The sequence below is a fragment of the Dipodomys merriami genome, unplaced genomic scaffold, assembly GCF_024711535.1.
Source record: "Dipodomys merriami isolate MVZ:Mamm:240054 unplaced genomic scaffold, mDipMer1.0.p SCAF_31, whole genome shotgun sequence".
Classification (NCBI taxonomy): domain Eukaryota; kingdom Metazoa; phylum Chordata; class Mammalia; order Rodentia; family Heteromyidae; genus Dipodomys; species Dipodomys merriami.
The window spans coordinates 7,191,729-7,211,979 of record NW_027204604.1 but is presented as its reverse complement, the minus strand read 5'-3'; the positions used below and the strand labels follow the sequence as shown (position 1 = coordinate 7,211,979).

Below are 20,251 nucleotides of genomic sequence, written 5' to 3'. Positions count from 1 at the left end.
CTGAAAGGTGAGCCAACTTGTCAATGTATGGTTGTTTGGTTGTGCCATGGGGGATGTGGTGGGTGGTGGCGAAGGGCTAAAATCTAAGCTCTGAAAGGATCTTGGAACTAGAGCCGAAAGCAGCAATTTGTCCCTGGTTGAAACTGTTCTTACTGTTCTATGGGAAAAAAGTGTAGTTTTGCCCTTAAATCTAAATTACCCCAGAAGTAATTCTCCAGGGTACTATTTCCAAGATGAGTGGAAGTGGTTACACACCTGGAGATGGCCACGGGGTTGGACTGCTGACAGGTGGAAGGGAAAGCATGCAATACAAGGCGTCTGTGTGGAGAGGTACACATTTGTAGGACCTGGAAGAAGGTTAACAATAAGAAGTAAGAATCAACATCAAGAGCACACAAATCCTGGGTGTTCTTGCTGTCCAAAATGAAGACATTATATTTGGGCAAAAACTGAGGGACTTAGGTAGAACCTGCCTGATTCTCTTAAGAATTTTATGTTGTATCTACCTCCCCCAAATGAAGGGGCAGAGTGAGAGTTGTAAACAGAGGAAGAGACTCTCTAATAAACATAGTTATAATTTAGTTCAGGTTGAGAAAACTAGATAGCTGTCCATGACCATTGCCCCAAGATCATCCCTTAAGAGACTGATGGAGCTTTAGTTGTAAAGGTTCTTAATTGCTAAACAGTAGGTTTCATTCAAGTGTACTTCTGGGATAAAATACCAAGCTTGTGTCATCATTTGTGTCTTTATGTCTACTCACTAAGGTGTCTGACAACACTTTGGAAATAAGTAAATATAAAATAAATCTTAAGAAAAGAAATACATAATTAGATGAATTTCAGATGCTGTATGTTCCCAATTTAGTTTTCTTAACAAAAAGTATAACACATAATAAGATTATATTTAAAAGATAGCAAGAAGCAAAGAATTTATTAAATAAATTTCTTATAAGACTATAAATAGCCAGACATAGTGAAATATGCCCGTAATTCAAGCACTTATAAAGTTGAGACACAAAGATTACTAGTTTAATTTCACCTTGGGCTATCTAGCAAGTTCAAGGACAACCTGAGCTATCATAGGGAAATATTCTCCTAAACTAAACAAAACAGAAAATTATAAATAAAATGTAAACTGCAAGAAAAAGCAAGGCTCGTATCAACTTTTTTTTTTTTCTGCCAGTCCTGGGGCTTGAATTTAGGGCCTGGGCACTGTCCCTGAGCTTCTTTTGCTCAAGGCTAGCAATCTACCACTTGAGCCACAGCACCACTTCTGGCTTTTTCTGTTTATGTGATACTGAGAAATTGAACCCAGGACTGCATGTATACTAGGCAAGCACTCTACCACTAAGCTGCATTCCCAGCCCTCCTATCAACTTTTAAAGACGTCCCTATGACAAAAAAAAAAAAAAAAGTTATACATAGACACAGTGAAAATTTGGAAAATGAGGAAAAGTTTAAATCTGAACATAAAAACCAGTCATCGTCTTATAGAAGTAGGTGTGTTATTTCCAAAGATAGACATATAGCTATAGATATCTATCTAAATGTCAGACATTTACGCTGCTTCCAATGTTTTCACATGAAAAAAAAAAACACACACTACAATAAATGTTCCTGTACCTGAATGTGTGACTAAGTTGATGATGACTTCTTTGGGTTCTTGGCATTATACGAAGTGACATGATGGAACGTTTTACTTTATTATTTTTGATCAGCATCCGTTAGCTGCACAAGGAGGCTCCTTTTCACATGTCATTTGTGGATACAATGCATCTTGATCACAATCCCTATCTCAATCATTTTCCCTTCTCCCCTCTCTTTTCCCAAACCAGTCTTTGTTCCATCCTCACATGTGTACATAAAGTATTTACATTTAATTTCCTTCCCCATCTTTGTTCATCCTTCCCCTTCCCCCAGGTTCCTACCTATACCTCAGAAAAGCTATGTTTCAACTTCCTAATATCTGTTTTTTGTTAAAATGTGTATTTTTTCACCATGATATTTCATACATGCATATACCATGCTTTGTCAGAATATATAATATAGATGCATATACTTATATATGAGTATATACATGTATATGTACATATGTGTATAAAATGTGTATGTATATTATAAATATATCATCTATGCTCATATGTGCACTGAAATGGCTCAGACATCCACGTACTGAGCACCTGCACACCGTGCCTCTGGGGAAAACAGTGACCCTGCTTGGTTTCTCATGGCTTTTTATCAAGCTGTTAGCATTCCAGACAATCGTAATCAGTAATAGAAAGGCAAATAGAGCTTGACCAGGGAACAACACCAGCTGTACTGCACATGCACTTTAACAATGAAGCCATAAATTAAACTTTCTCGTGAGCCATGGGGGAGCTACATGCTTTCATTTCTCGTGAATCAGGGTGTGTGATCATTGTTGAGACCAGGAACACTGCTGAAGTGTCAGCCTTCCTTGGAAAAAAAAAAAATGTTCCACCATCCCAAAGATCCCATCTAAGAAGGTATATCCCCATATCCCCATATCTCCACACACCCCCACCATTTTGTTTTCATACATTCTTGTAGGCCATGGTGGAGCTACATGTTTTTCGTGTTTCATGGATCACTGCGTGTGATAATTCTTAGGGCCAGGAACACGGCTGACGTGTCAGCTGTGTCTTGGAAAAACATGTCCCTTAGTTCACTCATCTAAGAGTATCCCCACACTTATATTTTATGTCTAAAAGAAACCCCCATATGAGAGGAATCATATGGCCTTTATATTTCTGAGACTGGCTGACTTCACTTCATCCATTTTCCTGCAAATGATATTCCATGCTTTTTAATGCTAAATAATGTTCCATTGTTTATATATACTACATTTACTTGATCCACTCATCAGTTTTTGGACATGCGGGTTGTTTCATAGCTTGGCTCTTAGGAATAGTGTTGCAAAGAACATGAATTTTCAGGTGCCTCTATTATATCCTGACATATTCCGTTGGATAAACACTCAACAGTGGTATGAATGGATCAATGGTAGATCAATCTTTAGTTTTTTGAGGAACCTCAATATTGACTTTCCTGGCAGTTGCACTGGTTTACAGTCCCACCAACACTGTATTAGGGTTCCTTTGTCCCCACATCTTCTCTCTATCCTTATACTGCCATGCTTACTGGAGTGAGATGGAATCTGTGTCATTTTTATTTGCATTTCCTTTACAACCAGAGATGTTGGGCATGTCTTTATGTATTTATGGATCATTTGGATTCTTAAGATATGCCTGTTCCAATCATTTTTCCATTTACTAATTATGTTGATTCTTTGGGTTTTTTAAGCTCCTGATGTATCCTGGTTATTAGGCACTCATAAGATGTATGGCTGGCAAAGATTTTCTCTCAATCTGTAGGCTGTCTTTTTGGCTTAGTAACTGCATCTTTTTCTGTACAGAAATTTTCCACCTTGATACAATCTTATTTGTCAACTCTTGTATTTGCTGAGTCAGTGGATTTCTGATATATAGGCCCTTCCTGCCCACACCAGTAAGTGTTTTCACTATTCTTTCGTGTAGTATTTCCAAAGTTTCAGGACTTAATGTCTTTGACCCATTTTGAATTAATATTGGTACAAGAGGATTCCAGTCTTTTGCATGCAGATATCCAGTTTTCACAGTTTATTGAAGAGGCTTCTCCAACATACATTTTTAGCTCTTTTTGTCAAAAATCAAATCACTGTAGGTATGTGGGTTCATTTCAGAGCCTTCTAATCTGTTCCATTCACCTTCAGGTCTATTTGTGCTGATATCATGCTGTTTTTGTTTTTGTTTTCTGATCCTGGGGCTTGAACTCGGGGCCTGGGCACTGTCCCTGAGATTATTGCTCAAGGCTAGTGCTCTATCACTTTGAGTCACAGCTCCATTTCTGGTTTTCAAGTGGTTAATTGGAGATAAGAGTATCATGGATTTTCCTGCATGGGCTGGCTTCAAACTGCAATCCTCAGATCTCAGCCTCCTGAGTAGCTGGGATTATAGGCGTGAGCCACCAGCGCCCAGCTCTTCTTTGATTCTTTTAGCTGTTTATGTTCTCTTTCAGTTTACTTAGCTATTTATTTTATTGCCATTCATTTAGCTTTTTATTTGTGTTCACACTGACATCCTTTATATATTTGTGTCCTCTTTGAATTAATGTAATTGCTTGCAAATGTCCTCCTTCATTTTACTGGACATTCTTAACATCATTCTTTTAGCTCAGTATATGAGGTTTCCTCCTCTTCACTGTCATTCTGATCCCTTGCTGCATAATTTTTTGGTTTCTAGAGGTTTTGTATTTCCTTGCTTCCTCATATTTCTTCTATTTCTCTGTTGAGATTTACTCATTTGTGGTTTGGGTTTTTAGTTGCCTGAAGTCATCCCATTAAGTTGTCCTCTATATTCTGAGAAGTGAGTGTTGGCTGGGTTGATGAGCCATTTTCTATTGTTGGCATTGGGGATGTAGCTCTAGTCATAAATTCACCAATTCCAAACACATCCGGATTTTATAAACAGTTAAATGATAACACTATCAACATGATTAATCCTGTTATATCTGCATAGGGCTGTGGTTTTAGTTACTACAAAGGATTAGACAAATAAAAGTACTATTTGTAAAGTTTAGAACAAAGCTATTAAGAGGAAGGAGGGTGAGGAAAGCGATACGGAGTATGGAAGACTGGGATAAGGAGAATAGAATGTGATAGCTGGAGGCAGTTACTAATGTATAGTTATATAATTTAGTTGTTGTTGGAAAGGGTTCTAATAGCAGGGATGGTAAAGGAATTTTAAAAATGAGTAATAGCGTGAGGAATAGGCAAGTAGAATAAGCCACTGTTTAATACAGAGAGGAAAAGAAAGAAAAGAATAGTTTTTCTTCTTTGTTAAGAGTGAGATTGACTGCCAGCCAAGGTCTGTCAATAAAATGGCTGAGCTCTTCCCCGCTCAGTCAGTTCACACTCTAGAACTTTGACCACAGTAGCCCAGCAAGTTGGAGAGAGAGCAGTACTCTGCCTCTCCCTCTCTTTGCTCCACTCAGGTTGTGCTATGTGTGCGTCCTGGCAGCACCCCAAGTACAAAATAAATAAGGGGAATTCCCTAACACTGGCATGTCTTGATATGGAAGTGGGCAAGGGTAAGTGCTCTCTGGCTGCTCCAGTTGGTTACCTTTGGGGAACTTTATTGTTAGACTTAACAATGACACGAGGGACATCCATATCCTGGATTTTTGTGTGGATATCTACCCCTTGAATTAAGTACACTGAATTACAGAGAAGTTCCAGTTAGGCACCATTTTGCTTCCAGCCTGTCACAGGCTTTTTCTTAGGACAGTGAAGTATCCACTGATTAACAGCAGCCTCTCAGAGGTAGATGCGAGGCATACTCATCTTTAGATGAAATTCCCCCTTGAGCCTGTGAACTCAGATTCACTGATTCAGGGTGGGCAGGCGTCCTAGGGAAGAAGTAGATTACAGAAAAGCTCAGCAGCACTTTTCCCGAATTCTGATAGGGTGAGGGAAATTTTCCTCACCTCTCCAAAGTACCACCCACTGTAGAATCAAGCACATGTTTCTGATCTCTACCTACTTAGCTGGATTCCTCTTAAGGAGGTCTTCCCTTTGGGCTGGGAGGGCATCAGGCTCACAGGTGCTGCTTGTCTCATCAACCTTGTGCTGCACAAAGGGACACAAATGCCAGTCTATTCCTGATTCTAGCATTTCCTCATGCTGGCTTTCTTGTTGTCTGTGTAGTTGTTCTGTTCCACTGGTTTTCACATGTATGGGTCTCTCTAGGAGGGTTATGAAAAGGGAGAGGGAAAAAAGCAAAAACAGCCAGGCACCGGTGGCTCACACCTGTTATTCTAGCTACTTAAGAGGCTGAGATCTAAGGATTGTGTGTGGAAGCCAGTCTGGGCAGAAAATTCTATGAAATACTTATTTCCAACTAACCTCTATAAAAGAAGATAGAAATATATCTGTGCTCGAGTGGTAGAATGCTAGCCTTGAGCAAAAATGTTCACACACACTCAAAGGCAAATAACAGAAGACAAATAACCTTCAGACCTACTGTCACTGCTGCAAAGGACTTTGCTTCTCCAGACTCCATCTGACTAAGGTTTATTTCTCTCTTTTTAAGATTCCATCATCTGAATTTCTACTAGTCTCTAACTGCATTTTTTTCACATCCCTTCAGTCATGTATCTAGCATTGGTCAGCAAGGATACAGTAAAACTAGCTGTCAGAAATCTATCTTTTTTTCATCTAGAAGCTTGAGAATACTTTTGCCCAGCATGATTGGCTCAAGTCTAGAATACCAGCTACTCAGGAAGCAGAGATCAGGGGATCAAGGTTAGAGGTTAGCCCAGGCAAAAGGATGATTTCAACACTCCATCCCAACCAATGGCTGTTAAGTCTATTAACTCAGGAACAAATCTCAAGTTTATAGGCTACATATATCTTTAATCAGGACTAGGAATATAGCTCAGCAGTAGAGTGCTTGCCTGTATCTACTAGGTGCTGGATTTGATCACCAATACCACAAGAAAATATCTTTGGTCCTGTGAAGTTTTTCCATAACCTTGCCTAAATGAAATGTTGGGGAAACTTTACTAACAAAATACATTAAGTCCATTTCTATGCAAGTTCTTGTTGCAAACTCTGAAAAAAGGGCAACCCTAAATATAAAAATGAAAATAATTAAAACATAGGCAGCTTTGAATGTTTCTTCTTAACCCAGGAAGACTTTTTTTAATTAAAATAAGTATTGATTTCAAGGCCTAGTTCACTTGGTAAACGTCAAGAAGAAGAATAGCTGGAGAATGAAAACATAACTTTACTTCTGACAAGCCTCCACAAACAGATTTATACAAGTGCTTCCCAAATAGCCATTCATTTATTTACTCACTTGAAAATATTTATTAGGCGTCAACTCTGAGTCAGGCACTGGGCCAGATGTCAGGGTTCTGCCAAGGCCAGGTACCTGTCATAGAACCCACATTCCAGTGTGAGCCAATTTGAACTGCATTATTTATCACTGTAAAAGCACTGGAAGCAATCTCAACAGCCATTTCTAGGGGCAGACTTTTAAACTGTAGGAAAATATTATGTTAGTTTGTTTATATATGACTACAAAAATCATATGCTTAAACAGATATGTCACATAACAGTTATGTTCACATGTCCTATGAAGTCAACAGAGCATTTGCTTTTCACTTCTGAATTGCTTACTATATACTGAGCTTGGTGCAAATTTTGTTAGAATAATTTTTAAAATAGAGGACTCAATCTCATGAGTAAACAGATTCAAATATGGCTACTAAACACTAGTGGTATATTATTGTTATTTGTTAGGGTTAGTTGTTGTTGCTTGTGCATATGAGATGGTCAATTGTTGAAATCAATCATTTTGTTTGTTTGACAGAATGAGGATTGAGTCAGGGTTTCAAGCTTTCTAGGTACTCATACTACCACCTGAAAAAACTTTGTTAATGCTGCAAAATGGCAAGGTGGGCATTCTCAAATACTCCTAGTGGAATAGGATGTAGTTCTTTCTGCTTATTTATTGGCAGTGCCCAGGATTCAACAACACAGGGCCTGTTCACACTACACAAGCCTTCTAGCCTTAAGCTATATTTCTAATCCCTTTTATTCATTTGAACTGGTTTATCACTATTGATTTAAAAGTATAGTATTTCATGTTTTCATTTTGTTTTAAGCAATTTTATAATATGTACCAGTAGCCTTAAAAGCATCCACATTATTTCACCCAGTAAATGTAATGCTAAACATCTATCAAGGAATAACCATCAGTTCTGTCATAGATGTGTAAATAAAAACATTTGTCATCGGATGTTTTTGAATGTATTAGTGGCTCTATAAGCAGAAATACCAAGGCTAAAGCTAGCCAATTGATATATGCCTAAATTAGCCATCCATCATAGCCAGCGGAAGGACAGATCCAAATACCATACAGCCTAACTGATTTTACTCTATGAGTTTTAAATTATTTTTCCCATGGATCTGTGCAGTTCAAGAACTCACTCATAATAAGCACATAAAAAATAAGCCCTTTATTTCTAGCATTAGAAAAGTAATCTTTTCCCTATATTCTCTCAACAAATGCAGAACGACATTTTAGGGAATGTTATTTTGAAGGAGTGCCAATTCACTGGTCCACTTGGGGAATACATTCCTCTCAGTCCATCCCTACAGAGACAGCCAGCCTTGTGGGAACTGTAACTAAGAAGCAGCCAGGGAATGAGGCCTCCCCAATATCTCCCGGGGATGACACTATTGTACCTGCTGCTCCCAGCAACTCTGCTCATCTTGCCTCTCCCTCTCTCTCTGTCTCTCCCTCCCTCTCTGTCTCTCACTCCCTCTCTGTTTCTCCCTCCCTCTCTGTCTCCCTCCCTCTCTCTCTCCCCCCCCTCCCTCTTCCTCCCCCCCCCCTCCTATCCTCTGCTTCATTCGGTACATAATTCAACCTGGATGCCACAATCCTCTTCTCAACATGAGAGCTCTCAATGTATGTTAGGCCTCTGTTTCATTGACAACTATTATTGTCTCTCAATCTCTCAACTCCACATTCTCCCCAAAGAAGCAATATCTAATTGGCCCAGCTGAATTATATAAATAAATCCCTCCAAGCCCTAGGAAGGTTCAATCATTTGGTCAGGTCTAATCAGCTGAGTTCAGAGGAAAGACAAAGTTAGAATAGAAATAAAGTAGACAATTCTAAACCACTTGCATATCCCATCCTAAAAATTGCTTTTATTAGCCAGGGTTAATATCTCCAAATCATCCGAATGCCCAAGATATCAGGAACCCAAGTTAATCATTGTAACATTCCTCAGTGAATGTAGAATTAGAGCAAAGGGAGGTTCATGGTTATGATGGGTTTCAATTATTATAAACTGTATATTAGCCACAGTTTAACAACAAAGAAATCTGTACGGTATTCTCACAATAAAAAAAAAATGTTAAAAACAACTACAACAAAGAAAGATGTATTTTACAATGGTCAGCAATGGTTGTAGCATAACTGTCATAATGTATACAACATAGCCATTGCTGTTTACATTTTCATCACTTCAATTGAGTTGTGTGTCTACTCATATAACATTTTAGAAATTACACCTAAGTGTGACTGGATATAGAGAGAGAGATGGCTACCTGGCATAATTCGTGTGTGTGTGTGTGCGTGTGTGTGTGTGTGTGTGTGTGTGTGTGTGTGTGTGTGTGTGTGTGTGTGTGTGTGTGTGAACCCAGGATCTTGTACTTGCTAGGCAAATGTAAATTTAATATTGATAAATCAAATTTATATAGGAACCATCCAAATATCATCCTAAGAGTTCTATGATAACAAAGAAAGAAAAATACCCAGAAGCAGATGAAACTCTGTTCTTCTGGTAGTGAGAATGTGAAAACAGATTTCCAATCACAGAATCAGCAAGACAACTAAAGCCAAAAAAATTCCCAAGTTCCCTGAAATATACACAAAATTCAATACAGCAATTATATTAGTTCATACATTGAACCTATTTAATGCTAATGCTTCCTTATACTCTCTGGTAAAATATCAATAAAGTCATATCAGAAGACCAAGAAAATGCCACCATCAAAAGTTGTAAAATAGGCTGGGTGCTGGTGGCTCATGCCTATAATCCTAACTATGCAGGAGGCTAAAATATGAAGGATCACAGTTCATGAGAAGCACAGGGAGAAATATCTGTGAGACTCTACCTCTGAAATCACCAGCAAAAACCTGTACCAGAGTCATGGTTCAAGTGATAGAGCACCAACTAAGTGAGCACAAGTCCCTGAATTCAACCCCCAATACCACCAAACAAAAAAAGAGTTGTAAAAGAGTTTCTTGGAAAACACTCTTTGAAGAAATACTACACACTAAGGGATGATATTGCCTGGTGAGAAATTGTTCTAGTTTTAAAGGTGTTTCTGAGTGCAGCAGAATGATGCATGGTTTTTAAACTATGTCTATATAAGTCTAAAGGAACTCCAAACAAGTTATAAAGTAAAAATTCCAAGGGATAAGAATCATGTCATTGCTCTACTGGCAGGCTTTTTATTTCTTGGTACACAAAATAATATGTCATAACTACTTGGCTTACAAAGTGGTGAAGTACAGCCTTCCATCAACAAAGAGTAGGCCGTGCCTTCCTGAAAAGCAGATACTCTGTTCATTCATCCTAGACTCTCCCAAGTTAACAAATCTGACAAATAGTCAATACATTCTTCTTGAATGAATAGGAAGCAAAATGGCTTGCTAGTGCTTGGACTTCTAATTTCATGACTTGTCTTAGACTATGATGATGACAGATGACCACATTTCCCCCTCCTTGTTTTCTTGATGTTTCTAGGCTTTGGTGGTGGGACTTCTTAATGGAGACACCTCTGTCCTTTGGTGTGGGGCAGTTCTTCATCATATAGAACTGTGTGGTGTACTGTAGACCACTGGATGTCCTTAGCACTGAATAATTCAATCTAGAAGCCATTGCAGGGGAATGAGAGAGGGAGATGTCTTCATGGAGGAGGGAAACGGCAGCACAGTCCAGCAGATGTGAGCAGGAAGGGGTAGGACTATCAGGGAGGAGTCTTGGAATATGTGGATACTGAAGATGGGGTGAAGTGAAGCGGGCATCCTCACAAGCTCAGCAGTGATATCTTGTGTGAAGCTTGAGAGCCCAGATGAGCCAAGAAGGCTATCTACATGGCACCTGGCGCAGTAAGGTGACAAGGCAAAGGAGCAGTCCAACACAGATGAAGAAGGCATTCATGCCTGGGAGGCGAAAGCACAGGCCAATGAGAGAAGCATCCAAACTGAGGAAGCAGAGGCCAAGGAAGCATTGTCACATGCAAGGGGCATACATTACCCAAGTAAATATAGCCTAGATATTGGGAATTAGGTTTTCACCACTGATGTTACAAATATGAAAGGTGAGAACATTAAAATGGATCCTTTTCCAAACAGGGAGGTTAATTTTTTAATATGCATGGATAGATATAGAAACATAGATGTGTTTACCTATATACATGACAATGTTCCCCTCTCCTGGTCCACTGGGAAAACCTGAAAACACACTTGGGTCCCAGACTTTGTTTTCTACCTATTTCTCTCTACTAAAAAGATACAAGATGAATCTAAAAATCTTGTTTCCTCAGTAAGCAAAGAAATGCTCAAAGAATAATAGGTATAGGAATGAATCTGACCAAGATTCAGTGTATATATAAGTGGACATGCTAAAATGAAAGCTTCTGTACAACTAATTGATGCTAATGGAAAAAAATCCCAAAAAAGAATAATAGATATACATTACTGGGACACAGATACTAACTTCCAAGGGAGCCCACTAGTCAAATCTAGGACTACTAAAACATCAAAATAATAAAAATAATAGATTATAACTTATTATATACAACAGGAAAACAATTTCATGATGATATAAATATATGAATACATAATTGGGGAGAGAAGTCTTTTCCATGTAATGAAAGGCCAAATAATAAATAATATAGAAGAATAGTGAAATTTGAAAATAACCAATTTGCAATCATTACAGTAATAATTCAGCCAGGATGCATCAATTGATATTTAATAAGATACATGGTATTTATAAAGTCTCAAAGTACCACCTTACTCAACAACAAAAAAAAACAAATTAAAAATGGGCAAAGGAGGTATTACATGCACAATTAATACATAACAGATGCTGGACATCCCTACTTATTAAGGTAAAGCAAATCAGAACTATATTCAGTTATCAACATATACCTATTACAATGGCAGGCAGACAGGAAGTAAGGAGGGAAGAAGGGAAGGAGGGAGGAAATACAGAAAATGTTAAAGACTATGTATAGTATACACATTTGGAATTCTAGCCATATGAGGAGCAGAGGTAGCAGGCCCAAGGTCTGAGGCTGGCCCAGGTAAAAAACACAAGACTCTATCTGAAAAATAAAAAGTACTAAAGGCATAGCTCAAGTGATAGAGCTCTTGAGTTCAAAACCTTATTACCACAAAAGAAGAAGAGAAGGAGGAAAGAAAGAAAGAGAGAAAGGAAGGAAGGAAGGAAGGAAGGAAGGAAGGAAGGAAGGAAGGAAGGAAGGAAGGAAGGAAGGAAGGAAAGAGAAAGAAAGTAAGAAAGAAAGAAAGAAAGGAGGGAGGAAGAAAGAAAAGGGAGGGAGGGAAGGAAGGGAGGAAGGAAGGAAGGAAGGAAGGAAGGAAGGGAGGAAGGAAGGAAGGAAGGAAGGAAGGAACACAATGTTGATGTGATGTTTCATACCCATAATCACAGCATTCAGGAGACTGAGGCCAAGGGTCTCAAGTTTGAGGACACCCTAGGCTACACAGTGAGACTCTTTCAAAAATAGGAGGGGGAGGGAGGGCAGGGGAAAGGGGAAAGAAGGAGAAATGGAGAGAAGAGGAGGAAGAGAGGAGGGGAGAAGGGGAATAGAAGAGAAGAGGGAAGAAAAGGGGGAGGAGAAGTGAAGGGAGGACTTTGAAGATGTAATTAAGTCAAGGATGAGATCATCCTAAATTATTAGAGTGAGCTCTAAACTGACTGGCCAGTGTCCTTAAAAGAGAAAGAGGATAAGAAAAAAAAAACAGGGAGAGAAGATAAGACAAGGTTCAGAAAGGCGGAGATTAGAGTGACTGAGCCACCAAGAATGCAGACATCCAGGAAAGATTCTCCCCAGGGGCCACTCACTGGCAAGAACAAGGCCCAACCAACACTCTGATGGCGCACATCTCAAGTACAGAACTGTAAGAATGACTTCTGCTGTCTTAAGCTAAGTAGTTTTTCATGAATTGTAATGGGAAACCCTGGGAAACTCCTAAATGATGGTGGTTATTACATGGGAGACGCTGTCACCAACATATTCAAGGTGATAAGACAGGAGGCTACCACTGACCTCCGTTACAGCAGTTAACTTTCAAATGACTCAGGGAAAAGCAACAAGGCTGTGGGTACTCATCTTTCAACTTTCTTGTAGGTTTGAAATCATTTCAAAAGAAAACCATAGCCATCCCAATCATAGGAGTCAAGTGATGTGGAGGAAGTGTGATTGGCTGTGGGGGGCTGGTGGTGGGAGGCTTTTTCAGGGGCTCTTCGAAGATCCCCTGCAGGAGACACCTCTAACCTCCTCCCCTGCCCACCCCCCAATACCACCACTTCCTAGGTGTGAGAAGAGCCTTCCTAGGCTCAGCTTCCTTCTCTGCTCTAGGAATTGGATCTTCCCAGGATTCTTGGGCTCAGTTTACCCACCAAAGTTAGCCTCCTTCCACATGATCACCATTTGCTGTAGACCAAACCATTAGAACAATACTCTGTCCCACAATGTGTTTAACTTTGTTCTCAAGTGAAGACAGTTTCCAGCTCTGCTGAGATCTCACCTTTAGACGTTTATGTATGAGCCAAATACCAGGCCTGGAACTCCAGAAGACACCTGTAAAGCCTTCCAGACAATGATCTCTTCTTTTGTCAGTTAAGGTGAGGGAACTGTGACTACCTCTCTTACCTCAAGTCCTAAAAACACATCAGAGACTGACAACCCTTCCTTTTCCAAGCATTGGCTTTAGGCTGGCCACGGAGGATTTGGTCATGCTGGTAGAACTGGCTGGGCCTACTCTGTGACTGTGGAGCTTCCGCAGATCTGTTCTTTTATTCTTGCCTTAGGAGATCTGCTGATATTCGAGGATAATAGGAGAAACCCCATTTCACATACTGTTACTCAAGTCTCACACCTGCACAGGAATCACCTTGCTAAAATCACCCTTGGGAAACTTGGCTAACAGGTTTCATCATGACTTATCTCTGGAGCATTTTGCATTTTTTCAACACCATTCCATCCTCCCTCACCATCAACCAATCTCCCTTGCCACCAGTCCAAACACTCCTCTGATTTCATCTGCCAGCACTCACTGGTCTTTCAGTCTTTCAGGCTTCTCTTCATCTCTACAACCTCCATTGTCGGTTTCTTCGGGATTCTTCAATCCTAAACACATTTTTCTATCCACCCCACACACTCTCCCTGGACCATCTGCCCTTATTGCTTCCATTATCAGTGGACTTGACTCAATTCTAACAGTGACATCTCAGTTCCTCAAGACCTAGAGAAGACAGATGGATTTATTAGAACTTGACTCAACCCAAAAGAACTATAGAGTTGTGATTACAAGGGAAGGTTTTTAGGAAGATTCAGAAAAAGGGGGGAGGTAGGAATTGGAGCTCTGATGAATTTCTAGCCTTGGAAGCATGAGGAGCATCAAAAAATAGAATATGCAGCTCATTTGTCATTTGCCTGAGGTCCCTGTGAAAGTCTGAAGAAAGTCAGGAATGAAGATTTCCAATCCTGCACACGGTTCTGAGCAATCAATTAAAACAGTTGAAAATTCACCTTTGAAACAGAAATAATTTCAAAATCTCAGCAAGGCTGCTGAGCAGGGAGGGTAGGGAAGAGATAAAGAAAAGCACCACGGCCTCCCTTTGACCTTTTCTGTTCAGCTAACAAGGCTCAGTGAACAGCTTCTCTGCCAGCTCACTCTGCTATTTCTATGGTGGCTATGTCCCAATATTTCTGGGACAGAGCTAATTACAAACATTCTGTCCCATTAAAGACCATGTCTACACTCAGACATGTCAGGCCCCTTGTCTCATATTCTGCTTTTTTTTAAAAAATGTAACCATAAGCTCTGCTGTTCTGTGGTTTAAAACTTCCAGAAGAGAATCTAGCTGCCCTTCTCCATATGTAAACCAAAACTTAATCATGGACAAAAGCACTTAGGCATATCTTCCCCTGACTTTTATGATTATTTCATGTGTACTGGAACAGTATATTTAATCACATGAATTTGAGTTAATGAAGCTCATACTCTGGCACAATTTTTTTTTCATGGTGGACAAGTAGATCTTGTAGGGGACCATGGGTGGGGGAACAGAGAGACAAGGTACTTTCATCCCACTGCCTGTCCAAACCTGCTCCTTGAGAACCTGTTCCTCCCTGAACCTGCATGTCATATAGGGCAGAGTATAATCTTTTTCTAGTCACTCTGGGTAATATAAGACCTCTGGCTACTTCCAGTCTCAAGAATGGTCTATATTAAAATGTTAAAATGTCTAGTCTTGCCTAATTTAACAAATGCTGCTTATCTCAAGCTGGAACCTTTTGCTGGTAGGAAATCCAAGGTAGGAAGGAGAGATAAATGTTCCTTCTTTCTCATCTCTTCTTTTCTCATCAGACTCCCTCTAGCCTGGAGCTAGACAAATGAAGAATGCAGAGAAGTTAAGAGATAGAGAAAGTCTTACTTGGCTAGTCCCCAGCTAGGGGAACATTGGTCTCCTCTGGCCTGGGCAGCTATTCAGAGTCTCTGCTTTCGGAGCACTGGGTAGATGATCATCTGTTCCTGTCTGTTCCTGGGATACCTTCTCAGAATCCCTCTGGAGTATTACTATGTTTTCCTGTGATTTGGCAGGAGTTGGTTATATTATTTCCTGCAGGTCCAGGGAATATAATGCAAATACAGAATAAAATATGAAGAACTTCAAGTTGGGATGTTTTTTGTTTTGTTTTTTTGGAGGATTGGAAATAGTTCCAGGGTGATAAGAAGAGTGTAGACTGCTCTTCAGTCCATCCACAAAGGAGAGTCTTCTTGCATAAACACAATTTGCCCTTGTCAGACCCTTGGGACAAGCTCTTTACAAGTCCCTTCAAAGTTCCTCCTACAAAGATTGAGCTGAAGGGAAACCCCCAGCCTCTGGAGGATCAGTGTAACATTGCTAATGAGCTCTAGCTCTCAACCCCTCAACATCAGCCCTTTGGAGGCCTATGTCTTATAAACATTTCTGGCGTTTGTGTTATCACAACCCATGTAAATACAGAGACAGTCTAGAACCTCCCTGAAGAATGTGTACACATTTTGACAGTTCTTGGTCTTCCCAGTCTTTGAATCTCAGCTGAAGCTGAAAAAGTAAAATTTAGCCGGGCATCAGTGGCTCAGGCCTGTAATCCTAACTACTCAGGAAGCTGAGATCTGAGCATCACAGTTCAAAGCCAGCCTGGGCAGGAAAGTCCGTGAGACTCTTATCTTCAATAAACCATCAGAAAACCAGAAGTGGTGCTGTGGCTCAAGTGGTAGAGCCCTAGCCTTGAGCTGAAGAGCTGAGGCCCAGGCCCAAATTTCAAGCCCCACCACTGACAACAACAACAACAACAACAACAACAACAAAAAGACTAACATCGGTGAATAGGAAACCTCCTTTAATTCATTGCCCCAAAGTTGTTGAGAATGAGAGATTTTTCTATACTCCTTTTTCTGCTTTTTTTTAATGGGTTCCAGCCTTCCTTTAGTGAGCCTAGACTGGCTCATAACATTTATTTGCAAGTCTAAAATCCAAACATCTATGAGGAAAATAAACAAAGTTCTGAAAACTAAGGATTTCCTTTTCATAATGAGCTCTACCTAATTAAGTTAAGATGTTCTCAAGCAGAAAAAATATTTTCTTACATGTTGCCTCTTCTCCTCCCTTTCTGGGGTGTGTTTTAATATACAGTATACACCCCTAACCACTTTACAAAATCCAAACATTTTTCTTATTTTAATAACATGTCTGGCCCTAAAAGTGTTATGTAAGTACTTACAAAGGGGAATATATGATGGGTTTTGCTATAACTTTTCTTCCTCCAAAATAATAAAAATAAAGTTAAAATAAAAAAGAATCATGGTCTCTGTAGATTGAAAACCACCTAATACTTGAAAGTGTGAACCACTGAAGTCAAAGTTGATTTCTGGTTTTCCCACTGATTAATCTGGCAATTCTGAGCAATTATTTAAATCTGGATCCTTAAAGTGACACATAAATAATTATTTAGCTAAATAATAATGACAACAACAATAATAATAATAACAGCGCCAACTTCTGTGCTAAAATTTGCCTCTTATTCCTGCTTATTTTTTTGGAGGTTGCTTTTCTGTGCCTGGAAATGGACACCTCAGCCCCAACCTTATACGATGTTTGATTCAAAATCCAATGGTAGGGCTGGGAATGTGGCTTAGTAGTAGAGTGCTTGCCTACCATGCATGAAGCTCTGGGTTCAATTCCTCAGTACCACATAAACAGAAAAAGCCAGAACTGGTGCTGTGGCTCAAGTGGTAGAGTGCTAGCCTTGAGCAAACTCACTCAGAGATAGTGCCCAGGCCCTAAATTCAAGCTCCAGTACTGGCAAAAAGAAAAATCCAATGGTAACAATTAGAATCCTTGTGTTATTCACTTCATAGTACATGTGCAAGCCAGTGTGCACACTACCTGTCATGGAACCAACCTTCTAAGGCAAGAAAAATATTCTCTTCCAAATGTGTGAAATACAATGCTAAGCATTTATAAGATATTGCAGGGTTTTATGATTTTTGTTTGTTTGGGGTTGGGTTTGTTTTAGGTTTTGTTTTGTTTGATTTGGGGCAGTACTAAGGATTGAACTCAGGGCCTGGCAGGTGCTCTACTATTTAAGCCACATATCCAATTTTGTTTTGGGTCTCACTGCATAGCTGACATTGGCTTTGGTCTTTTGATTCTCCTTGCCTTAGTCTGTCAAATGCTGGGATAATAGGCATGGGATACCATATACAAATCAGTGTTTTAAACTATATGTGTGTGTGTGTGTGTGTGTGTGTGTGTGTGTGTGTGTGTGTGTGTGTATAATTTAAAAATGATTTTAAATATATTAAGTAATATATTATATATAATATATCATCTACTATATATTATCTATTCATATGTAACACATTATATATTATATCGCTATGTATATGTATTTAAAAATATAATAAGTATATTCAACCTGCTTTTATCTTCTTCACAGTGAATGCCTTTGATTTCATGCTTTAAAAGTACCACCTATATCTTATTTTATTATTCCACATGCACTCTCTAATGCAATTTAAATTCATTTATTAGAATGGCATCCTTCTCTTTTCCAAGCAATTAGCTATTTGTCCCAGCATGACTTTTTGAATAGCTCATATTTTTCTTGCCAATTTGAATATTAATTCTCTTAACAATAGGAGCATTCTCTGAATGCTTCCTATGTGCCAGAGGTTGTGCTAGTGCATGCCTGGGTTATTTCAGCCTGGTAATACTATTATCCACAAATTATAGCTGAGAAATGGCATCCTCGGGTTTCATAGACAGGTCATCCTGGTATAAATACTTTAAGTAACCATGTTATTGCTATAAATAATTTGGATCTAATTTTGGTGTAAACAATAAGGACAATTATTGACAAAACTGGATGTAGCAGATGTAGCACAGGCTTCACAGCTGATCTGGCTCATGCTCAATGTCCCCGTCATTCTCTTGGCTCTGCTCTCCTCTACGTGTGGCTTTATACTCAGGCTAACAGAGAGCTAGCTGCAGTGATTCCAGCCCACATCCATGTACAAAATTTCTACCAAAAGAAAAAGAACCTGGTCATCAGAAATGGCTCAAGTAAGTGCTAGAGTGTCAACCTGGAACAAATAAGTTAGAGGACAGCACCCAAGCCCTGAGTTCAGTTTAAGCCCCAGTACATACACACACACTCTCTCTCTCTCTCTCTCTCTTTCTCTCTCTCTCTCTCTCTCTCTCTCTCTCTCTCTCTCTCTCTCTCTCACACACACACACACACACACACACACACACACACACAAATTACTACTCTCAGAAACACTCTCAGAAAAAAATATATAAAAGCAAAACCATTTTGAGTCAATCCAACAAGATTCACCTCAAGTCTTATTGGTCCAAAATGAGTTACATGTCCATTCCTATATCAGTAATGAATAAAAAGCATGAGATTAAATAAAAATATAACACAATCTATACTTAGGGTTAGAGATGGTGTCATATTTCAGACAGGGGTGCATAGAAGTAAGGAGAGCTATTGATACAGTTTAAATTCAGCTCTCAGATGCAAAAGATCAAAATAACCAAGTAACAGTGGGTTATACAAGTTATGGGGTAAACCAAGGCTTCTACCTAATGTCCAAGATTGCTTGGAGCCAAGGTCATTATACCTACCTTCCCAGAGAAAAAGGAGTGAAACTGAGGAGTCTGGCTTGTCGCTTAAGGACATGTCCCATACATTACATGATACATTTCTACTCCCTGTCATTGGACAGAATGAAGGCACATTGCAATATCTGGCTGAGGGAAGCTGTAAGATGTGACCTTTATTCCAGAGAACTGTGAGTACAGACACAAATCAAAGGTTTTACTGTCGTAAAAGAGGAAACGATATGTTGAGAGAATGCTAGAAGGATCTGCAACAGGTAGCAGCATGAGTTCAACTATCTGCTAGAGAGTAAGACAAGAGAACTAAGTACTGATTGGATGACCACCAATGTGTGCTACAGCTGTGCTTGGGCCATTGGCCAACTCCGGACCAGCCAGTAGTTTGATGGTATATGGTGCTCAGATTGGATACCCTGTGTCAGTCACACACCCATTCCTGAAACATGGCTATGAGCTATCCCAACCCACATCTCATCATCTAGGAGGAAGTTGGAATAGTTACCTAAAATTATGGATTTGTATTTTTTTATTTATAAAAGGTTTTGTTAAAATAAAGGATTCAGAATAGCAAGCTTTTGTCTGTCTAATAAACTGGTCAGTCTGGCTTATTATTTGTCCTTTGCCTTTATAGTGGTGTTTTTACAGTAATTGTTTGACGTATAGAAATTTTACATTTTATAAAGCATTCTGTGCCTGCATATCTTTTTTACTATTCTGTTCGAATAATCATACATTAAGAAGGGTGTAATAAATGGGTTTATATATTGTCTTCTTGCTCTAGTTCAATTATTTTTCTGTCAGTAGAAAGTTGCATTCTGTCATATTTAAACCCCACATATAGTAGATAAAACCAGGGCTGATTTGGTGGTCTTGGGATTTTTTTTCAAGAATCTAAGCTCATTCCACATTTTGTTTCATTAACCTCAATATTAAGCTTTTGCTCCAGCTCTTCTATGATTCTAAGCATTGAATGTAAGTTCATTTAGGGAAAAGGGGGAGAAAGGATATAATATAAAGCTGCATGACACTCAGATCCATCTCTTTTTTTTCAATCAGGAAATCATTGTCTTTCCTGTTAGATTTGCTTATCGGCCAGAACTATAACACATGACCAACTAAAGCAAGAAAATCTTGGAGAGATGAGCATTTTCTTTCTTTCTTTGAAAAAGGGTCT

General features: G+C 39.3%; 1 protein-coding gene across 2 annotated transcripts in view; it reads left to right on the top strand.

Moving 5' to 3' along the window:
- Positions 1-20,251, top strand: part of Hsd11b1 (hydroxysteroid 11-beta dehydrogenase 1) — a 47,795-nt gene that overhangs the window by 24,104 nt on the left and 3,440 nt on the right. The gene's annotated exons all lie outside the window — the stretch shown is intronic.